Genomic DNA, 9,931 nt, shown 5'->3' with positions numbered 1-9,931 from the left:
CATTAGTCATACTGGATTTAAGACATCTACCTTAACAATTTCATTTTAATTTGGTGAACTTTTTAAAGATCTCCCAACATCGTCACATCCCGAGATTCCAAGGATTAGGACTTCCAGATATGAAATGTGGGGAGACACAATTGAGATCATACCACTGGGGAAACTCAATAGGAAAGATCAGCACTATCCTCCATGAAGTGGGTTCCAGGGCCAGGGTTCTCTGCTGGAGACCTAGTGTGGATTTGCTTTCCAGGGGAAAGTCTCCAGCCCTCATTGCTCTCTGTTATAGGGAAAGCACAAGAGGAACCAAGCTAGTGAAGAGATTTACAAATTGCTTGGGCACCAATCTGTATTTGGGTTCCAAACAGATCAGAAGTTATCTGGGAAAGCCAACTTCCCAAAACCTATGGACCTTGGGAAGTCGTAGCTCATGCAGTTCGTGGAGGGGAAGAAGCCAAGGATCCTGTGGGAGACTGAACCTGAAGTAACATCTCCTGTTGGGATTGGTGAGATCCCAGAGAGCTCACTGTCCAGGCAAAGTCACAGATTTTCACACATTATGCAATGTATGCAAAGTATGCAAAGTGGAAGGGGAGAGTAGAAGACCATGGAGATACTTCAATTTTATTTCCTTTAATCCTACAGTCTGTGTGGGACAGATTAACTGCTTAACATTGCAAACATCCTCATTCTCTTTATAGAACAATATCCTCTAGACCTAAATGAAATAAATAAATCAGAATGAAAAGAATGGGTTCATTAAATATAAATACATACATACATACATACATACATAAAAAAATCTTCTAAGCTAGTTGTCCATGCCTTACATCACTATCCAACAAGCCAGGGAAGAATCAGGCAAAAGAAAAAGAGAGAAAATGTCAGTGAGTCCGTAGTATCATGAAGTCACATGTATGAAAATCAAAAATAAGAACCAAAAAGTGACTGCTGGATTAGCAACATAAGGGTCATTGCTGACCTTGACAAGCATAGTCACAGCAGAGAGATGAGAACAGACGTTGAATGGAATTGGCTGAACAGAGAATGTGAAGTGAGGAAATGGAGGTGGTTTCTTTCAGAAACCCCATGAAAGGGCACAGAGAAAGGAGGCAGCAGCTGGAGGATTATTTAATGGTACATACTAGAGGTTGTTTGTATGCTGATGAGAATGATCAAGGAGTTGGAGAAGAACTGACAGTGAAGAAAGGAAAAGACACTTACAGACAAGATGAGATGGAAACCAAAGGACAGTAACCTTGGATGAGAGCAATGATCTTTCATTTACAGTAAAAGGAGGAAAGCAACGAATGTGGACATTTAGGGGTGGTCAGTAATGATGTGCATAATGCTTTTGCTATAAGAACATTTACTGAAACATTGTTTAGAATTAAAATAAATAAATAAATAAACCAAATGCCCAACAGAGACATTGGCTAAATACATTAGAATATTAAAAGTGATATAATGTATCAATGGCTGACATTTACTTAATGGTAAAAACTGAATGGTTGCACTTAATCTCAGAAAAAAATAAAGACTTTTCTGCTTTCATTAGTCCAGTTCAACATATTACTGTAACGTCTAGCCAGTGCAATAACGCAAGAAAAGGAAATAAAAGCCATACAGAATGAAAAAGAAGAAAGAAAACTGTCCTTATTTGCAGATGACATCACTGTCTATGTAGAAAATACAAAGCAACTACCAAAAAGTTCTTTTAAAAAGAAAAGATTTACTTATTCCACAGAGAGAAAGTGTGTGCATACCCAATGGGGGGAGGTGCAAAGGGTGAAAATCTTCAAGCAAACTCCCTGCTGAGCGCAGAGCCTGATATAGGCCTTGATCTCACAACCCATGAGATCATAACCTGAGCTGAAACCAAGAGTCAGATATTCAACCACCTGAGCCACTCAGGAGCCCCACAAAAAAGCTCTTAGTATTGGGGCACCTGGGTGGCTCAGTGGGTTAAAGCTTCTGCCTTCGGCTCGGGTCATGATCTCAGAATCCTGGGATCGAGCCCCGCATCGGGCTCTCTGCTCAGTGTGGAGCCTGCTTTCCTCTCTTTCTGCCTGCCTCTGCCTGCTATGATCCCTGTCTGTCAAACAAATAAATAAATAAACTCTTAAAAAAAAAAAGCTCTTAGTATAATAAATGGCCTTAGCAAAGCATAGGATTTAAAGTCAGCATGCAAAAAATTAATTTCAATATACTAGTAATGGAAAGTGAAATTTAAACCATGATATCGTTTATAATTGCTAGGGGGAAAAGAGAAAGAAAGATGTATAAATCTAACACAGTATGTATAGGATCTGTGTGCTTAAAACTACACAACTCTAATGAAAGAAATTAAAGATCTTAATAAATGGAGAAACATACCATGTTAATGGATTGTGAAGATTCAACATAGTAAAGATTCAACATAGTAAATCACTTCTCAAAGTGATCTACAGATAAAACACAATTTCTATGAAAATTCTTGGCAGTATTCTTTGTAGATATAGACAAACTAAATCTAGAGTTTATACAAAAAGCCAAAGTAACTAAAAAGATGTTTTTAAAGTATTACCTGATTTTAAGACTTATTATAGCTATACCAATAGAGATAATGCGGTGTCAGAAGAAGCATAGACACGTAAATCAATGAAACAGTATAGAAGTTTCAGAAATAGGTTCACACAAGGATGGCAAACTCAATTTAGACAAAGATGCAATAGGAAATCAATGGAAAAGTGGTGGTCTTTTCACAAAATTGTACTTGAGCAATTAGGTGTTCATAGGCAAAAACAAGAACTTCAACCTAAACTTCACACATTATATAAAAATTAACTTAAAAAGGATTATAGATCTAAATGTAAAATTATAAAAGTTTTAGAGGAAAACAGGAGAAAATATCTGTGACCTAAGATTACAAACAAAATTTTTAGATATGACAACAAAGGCACACTCCACAGAAGATTTTAATCAACTGGACCTCACCCAATTTTAAAATGTTTGCCTGGCAAAAGATCCTTAATATTAAGAAGATAAAAAGACAAGCCCACAGACAGGAGATGGCAGGAGTAGAGGATTGCAAATCATATCAGCGAAACTCAGAGGACTTAAATGCAGGATACAGAAAAACTCTCTAGACCCTACAGTAAGAAAGGGTACAGTAAGAAACAAATAAAAAAACCTATTTCAAAAATGAGTGAGACTGGGATGGGCATTTCACCAAAGAAGATACATGGATGGCAAAAAAGTCCATAAAAAGATGTACAATATCATCTATTTGGGCTAAACAGAAATAACTTTCTACCAGGTTTAAAAATGTGTATTCTATAAATTCACTGGGGCACTCTCTGTTGAAGCCGACTTGACAAGCAAGAAGATCTCTATGCTCTGAGGAAGCCCAAGCAGGGAAGCTTCAACTGACAGCTCCAGCTGAAGTCCTTTGCCAATAGCTCACATCAGTCATTAGATGTGTAAATAGAGACCTTCATATGATATCCAGTCCCCAGCCATTGTCACATCCACCCATCAAACCTTCCCAGCTGAGACTCCACACACCCTGAAGCAGATACAAGTCCTTCTCACCAAGTCCTATATGAATTCATAACCAGCAGAATCCATGAGCACAATAAAATAGTTGCTCTAAGCTGCTGAGTTTTGGAGTCATTACCCAGCAATAGTAACCAGAGAAAACTGGCCCTCTATGTTCTCTCTATAAAACCTACTGTCTCCAAATCTACTACCCATCTACTACCAAGTATAAAGCTCCTCTCTGCTACGTACCCTTTCATTTCTTCCTACCCGTTGAGTTCTGTGCTGATGAAAAGGCATCCTGTTTGTGTCAGTTGTATTTATTATTATTGTAATTACGCAATTGAATTTAAAATTATATAAACCAATAAAATATTGACATCAAAAGAAAAAGAATTATTACTATGAAAGTTAAAGTGAATGCTTTGGGAAGACTCAATAAAAGCAAATCGATAAAAATTACCTTAGTTATATTAGATGTGGACATGATGACTGAAAAAGATTGTTGGAGGAGTTGAAAATCTGAAAGGATTCAGCATTTTGATTGTTTTTAAATGTCTTTAAGTTCTCATTCCCCTTTAAAGAAATAAAACCTATATATTATAGTTGATGTATTATATTAATGTGATTTATGTGAGAAAGACTAGTTGCAATTCCAATCAGTGGACGCATACTTAAAAGAAAGGACTTGGCCCAACATCAAAAGGTTGGCAAAAGAATCTGTTTTTATATGTTTTCAGTTAAAATAAAATGTTTAATACACTCACCCTTTGACCTAGTAAATTCAGTCCTGGGTATAAACCTAAGAGAAATGGAAACATATGTCAAAAAAAAAAAAAAACAACTTAGGCAAAAATGTTCATAGCAGGGGCGCCTGGGTGGCTCAGTGGGTTAAAGCCTCTGCCTTCGGCTCAGGTCATGATCCCAGAGTCCTGGGATCGAGCCCCACATAGGGCTCTCTGCTCAGTGGGGAGGCTGCTTCCTCCTCTCTCTCTCTCTGCCTACTTGTGATCTCTGTCTGTCAAATAAATAAATAAAATCTTAAAAAAAAATGTTCATAGCAGTATTTGTCATGATAACCCAAACTGGAAGATTAAATGTCCATGAAGAGGAGAGTAAATAAACAAATTGTGATATATTCTTACATGAAATAATACTCAACAGTAAAAGGAACAAATTCAACAACACAAGTGAATGTCATAGATGCAATACCAAGTAAAAAAAGCCAAACACAAAAGAATCCGTACTGTATGATTTCATTTATATAAAATTCTATAGCACACAAAACTAATCTATTATGACAGAACTTGGGAAACTTTCTGGGGTAATAGAAAAGCTCCAGATCTTGATAGGCTATGGTTCACACACCTGTATCCATTTGTCAAAATTGTATAGTTAAGATTTGTGTATTTTAATGTAAGTAAATTTTACCTAAAGAAAATGGAATTTTAAAACTTAAGTGGGGGATGGGCAGAAAAATGAAATTACAGGTAAAGCAAAAATGGCAAAATGCTGATTAATTATTAAATAGTATAATGAGGATATGACACACTGTTCTGTGTGTTTGAAATTTTTCATAGCAATTTTTTTAATTAAAATATTTAAAGTATGGGGCGCCTTGGTGGCTCAGTTGGTTGGGCGACTGCCTCCAGCTCAGGTCATGATCCTGGAGTTCTAGGGTCAAGTCTCACGTCAGGCTCCCTGCTCAACAGAGTCTGCTTCTCCTTCTGACCTTTCCCCTCTCATGCTCTCTCTCTCTCTCTCTCATTTTCTCTGTCTCAAATAAATAAAAATAAAATCTTCCAAAAAATAAAATAAAATGTTTAAAGTATGTATTATCCTCTATGATTCCCAGATTTAACCAACATTTTTGATGAGCTTCCCAACTTTGGCCCAAGTCAGGGGCCTCTGCCTCACAGATCCTCATGCGCTCTCTCCAGAGGGCTAAGTCATAGCTCTGGTGTGAGGTCGGCACATGGGAGCTTCCAAACCACAGCGAACTGCTGGAGGGGGATTACTGCTTTCTGCCACATATTCTAACACTTAACAAATATCTGCCTTGTTTTATAATTGATTCATGTCTTGGTACCTCATTAAAATTTTAACTGAAATGTGATGTGAGAGATATACCGGGAGGAAAAAAACCCATGAATTTTGTTATCAGACCGAGTAGGGGAAAATCTCAGGTCTTGCATTTTTAATCTATGTGGCTTATGACAGGTTAACGTCTATGTCCTTATCTGTAAAAGGTGGACAAAAATGGTTTGTTTGTTTGTTTGTTTGTTTCCACAGTATGGAAGTCTTGGGATGTGCATATGGTGTTGCAGAAAGTCAGCCCTCCCTGCTGTTAGGTGGGACAGAATGACTAAGCTCTGCCTATGAGAATAAAAGAATGTATCGCGTGACAGCTTCCAGGAATCTTCCTTAAAATGAAACTGACATACATTCTAGACTCCTTTTTTATCATCCCTTTCTTCCATCTTGCTACCTGAATGTGAATATGGTGGCCGGAGACCCAACCATCAGCTCTGACACACTAGGAGTAGGGTAGCAGTAAGCCGGCAGGATCCTGGTCACTTCCAAGCTTCATTCAGCTCAGCTACCATCCTTGTCATCAACTGCCTATCTACAAGCTTTCAAACAAATAAGAAATCAATGTCTTCCATTTTTAAGCCATTGCTGGAGTCTCACAAATGATCTTGAACCTAAGTAATATGATAAGTACTTCACATTGCCTACTCTGCATAAATGATTATAGTCAAGAATTTATTTTTAAAGATTGAGAAAGAAAATTTATTTCCAAAACTGACTTAAAATTTATAAACTATAAGAGCTGAATTATAGAACATGTGGTCAGGCCTTCTAATTTTACTGATGATGGAACCAGACCCACTGTCAGCCATCTCATCAATGTGTGAACCTGAAACAGTCATTTTTTCTTTTTCTTCTTTGCTCCTTTTCTTTGTCTCTTGAGGAACCCCCTATCCACCTACACACACACACACACACAGGCAGCACCAAAAAAATTGGAAGAAAAACCTTATATGATCTCACTTATACGTAGAATCTAAAAAAAAAAAAAAAAAAAAACCACCCATGCTCATAGATACAGAGAACCGATTGGTGATTACCGGAGGTTGGAGGGAGGGAATTGGCAAAATGGAAGAAGATGGTCAAAAGGTGCAAACTTCCAGTCATAAAATAAATAAGTCCTGGGGACATGATATACAGCATGGTGACAAGTAATAATGCCGTATCTGCATCTAGAAGTTGCTAAGATCTTAAAGTTCTTGCAAAAAAAAAAAAAAAAATTGTAACCACGTGCAGTGATGGATATTAACTAGACTTATTGTGGTGATCGTTTTGTGATCAATACATACAGCAAATCATTGTGTTGTACACCTGGAACTAATATAATGTTACGTGCCAATTACATCTCAATTAAAAAAATAAAAAAGCTATAGGGGCACCTGGTGGCTCAGTGGGTTAAAGCCTCTGCCTTTGGCTCAGGTCATGATCCCAGGGTCCTGGGATCGAGCCCTGCATCAGGCTCTCTGCTCAGCGGGGAGTCGGCTTCCTCCTCTCTCTCTGCCTACCTGTGATCTCCGTCTGTAAAATGACTAAATAAAATCTTAAAAAAAAAAAAAAAAGAACTAAAAAAAATGTTTTGAGGGATTTCTTTTCTCAAATTGGATTCTATTTTAAAATTCCTACAGGATTAGTTAGAAAGACCCACCCAGCCCATTAGAGGGCAGTAGCAATTCAGGCCAGACTGAGCCCTAAACAAAGTGGATAAACTACAGTTTGATGATAAACTACAGAATGATGAATAAACATCATTCTTTGGCATAGAAGCAGACAAACTTGATTAAAATCATGCTGACCCTGGTCTGACCGTCTTCAGTTTTCTCTGAAAGGCTAACGGAGTCTGTTTGAAGTGGAACATTTTGGTTCCCATCCCAAAAGAGCAAGGCAAGGATGACACCCCAGGGAGCTGCCCAGCAACAAGTTCCCAAGTTTTTTCAGAGCAGCAGCCCATAATCACTTCATTCTCTTGCTCTAAGTGTTGTCAGAGTGATTCTCCAGACTTTGGCATCCTGGGAGGTAGCACAGATGGAAGGCTGGAAGAACACAGAGCGAATCCTTCTATCAACATGACCAGCTGTTGATGACGTTCCTTGAGGTTCCAAGCCGTTCATACAAAAAGAAGAATCAGGCGAGAGACAAGAGCCTGGTACTGCTCAGTGGAAACAAAAGTTTAGAGATATCTGGCAAGCCTCCCTCTTCCCAAATGATTCCCAGACGATCGTAAGTTTGGCAAGTGTTGAAATTGAGGTGCGTGGGCTTGGCTGCAAAGCCTGATTGCTCTCCTCTCTTCACCACATGACAGTGAAAAACAGTCTTGAGGGAATAGTGCTCACCCCTTGATCTTAAGCCCAATTAAAGAGTCTCATCCCCAGCTGGCGGGGCTCTACCACCTCCTGGAAGATGACCCATGTTCAAAACCCAGCTCTGCCGCTCACTGGTCAAGTGAACGACTCCACTTTTCTGTACCTTCATTTCCTCAACTGTAAACTGAAGGTAATATTAATAATAGTTCCTACTTTCTAAGTTGTCATGAAAATTTATATAGTCCCTGACTCATTATTAGGATTCAACAAATGTCAACTAGTTTCTAGTACTAGTGGTTACTAGGATAAAGATCTTAAAATACAGAGTTTTTCTACCCTCACTTCAATTCAACACCCTGGGCCTTTACTGTGAGAAACTCTTCCCTTAAGCTAAAGGCCCTTGGGGCAGCTGGGTGGCTCAGTTGGTTAAGTGTCTAACTCTTAATTTTAGTCCTGATCTCAGGGTTGTGAGATCAAGCCAGCATCAGGCTCCACACTCAGCAGGGAAGTCTGCTGGAGATTCTCTCTCTCTGCACCTCCCCTCCAAATAATAAAGAAACAAATCTTTTAAAAAATATATAATAAAGGCCCTCAGAAAGCTTGCTAGGCAAATCAATTCAGGATCAATACGTTGGGTGAACCCACATATTACACAACTAAAAACTCTATCTCAAATCTGCCCCAGGTTGTGTACGCTGAAGCACATTCCTTTGCTCACCTAAGCTGCTGGTTGTGAAAGTGACTCCCTAAAGGCAAATTTACTAAGATTGGATGTGAGGGTTTAGAAACATAGTGTCTACAGTTTTATAAGCTGCTCCTTCAACAGTTGAAATGCCTACTAATTCCCTATGATCCATGCTAGAACAAATACTTATTGTAAGATTAATTAGCATGAGTCATTGTATTTTCTAAATATGGCCACAGCAATATTTAGGTACTTCTTCCGTCAGAAGGTGAGCCTTGTGTTCCTTCCCACTGAATCTGGAAGGGCTTGAGAATATGTCATGAGAAATTCAAGGCTAGTCTTATAAGACAGTATGGCTTCCTCCTAGTTCTCTCTAGGATTCTCATTCTTGAAACCCAGTCACCAAGCTGTGGGTAAAACCAAGTAAAACATAGAGGGGCCATGAATAGGTTTCTATCCAGCAGCCCCAGCTGGGGTCCCAGAAAATAACTGCCATCAGTCGCCAGACATGTAACTAAGCAATCATTCAGATAGTTCCAGTTTCAGGGGCTGACTCATTTCCAGCCTCTGAGTGCTCCCAACTTAGCTGCCAGATATCATGGAGCAAAACAAAACACCCCACTTTACCCTTTCTGACCCACAAAATCTGTGAGCACAAGAAAACGGTTGTTCTTTTATACCACTAATTTGGGGAATATCTTGTTACACAGCAACAATAACTGGAACAGCAGCAACCTTGTTTGTCTCACATTTAAGCAGATTAGGCTTCAATGTCTGTAAGATAGCTTCTACTTTGCTGAAATCTTGAATTCCACAATAAGATACTTGTTCTTTGGGTTTCAAATATTACCCCTTTTGAAACATAGAGTTGAGTATAGGCAGAAACCCAGGGTCCCCATTCAGGAGGTACCAACTATTAATGGTATGACTTTGAGAAAAGCACTTAATATATGGATGGTGTGTTGTATCCCTCCCCTCCAAATTCAATCTCTGTTCTTCCCCCACCCTCTGACCTAGTGTCTCAGGAGACGAACCTTGTGAATTACATCAGGGAGCTAGCTTCCAGTTAGATGTGACCAATGGGAAGCACCAGCAAGAGACCCAGAGGACAGCAGGACAATGAAATTGAGGTACCTGGTCCTGCAAAGGAAAAACACTACTGTTTCTCCTCTCAACACTCTACTTTCCTTTTCTTTTTTTTTAATTTTTTATTTTTTATAAACATATATTTTTATCCCCAGGGGTACAGGTCTGTGAATCACCAGGTTTACACACTTCATAGCACTCACCAAAGCACATACCCTCCCCAATGTCCATAATCCCACCCCCTTCTCCC

This window comes from Mustela nigripes, chromosome 9, assembly GCF_022355385.1.
Source record: "Mustela nigripes isolate SB6536 chromosome 9, MUSNIG.SB6536, whole genome shotgun sequence".
Lineage (NCBI taxonomy): Eukaryota > Metazoa > Chordata > Mammalia > Carnivora > Mustelidae > Mustela > Mustela nigripes.
This window is presented reverse-complemented; position numbering follows the sequence as displayed.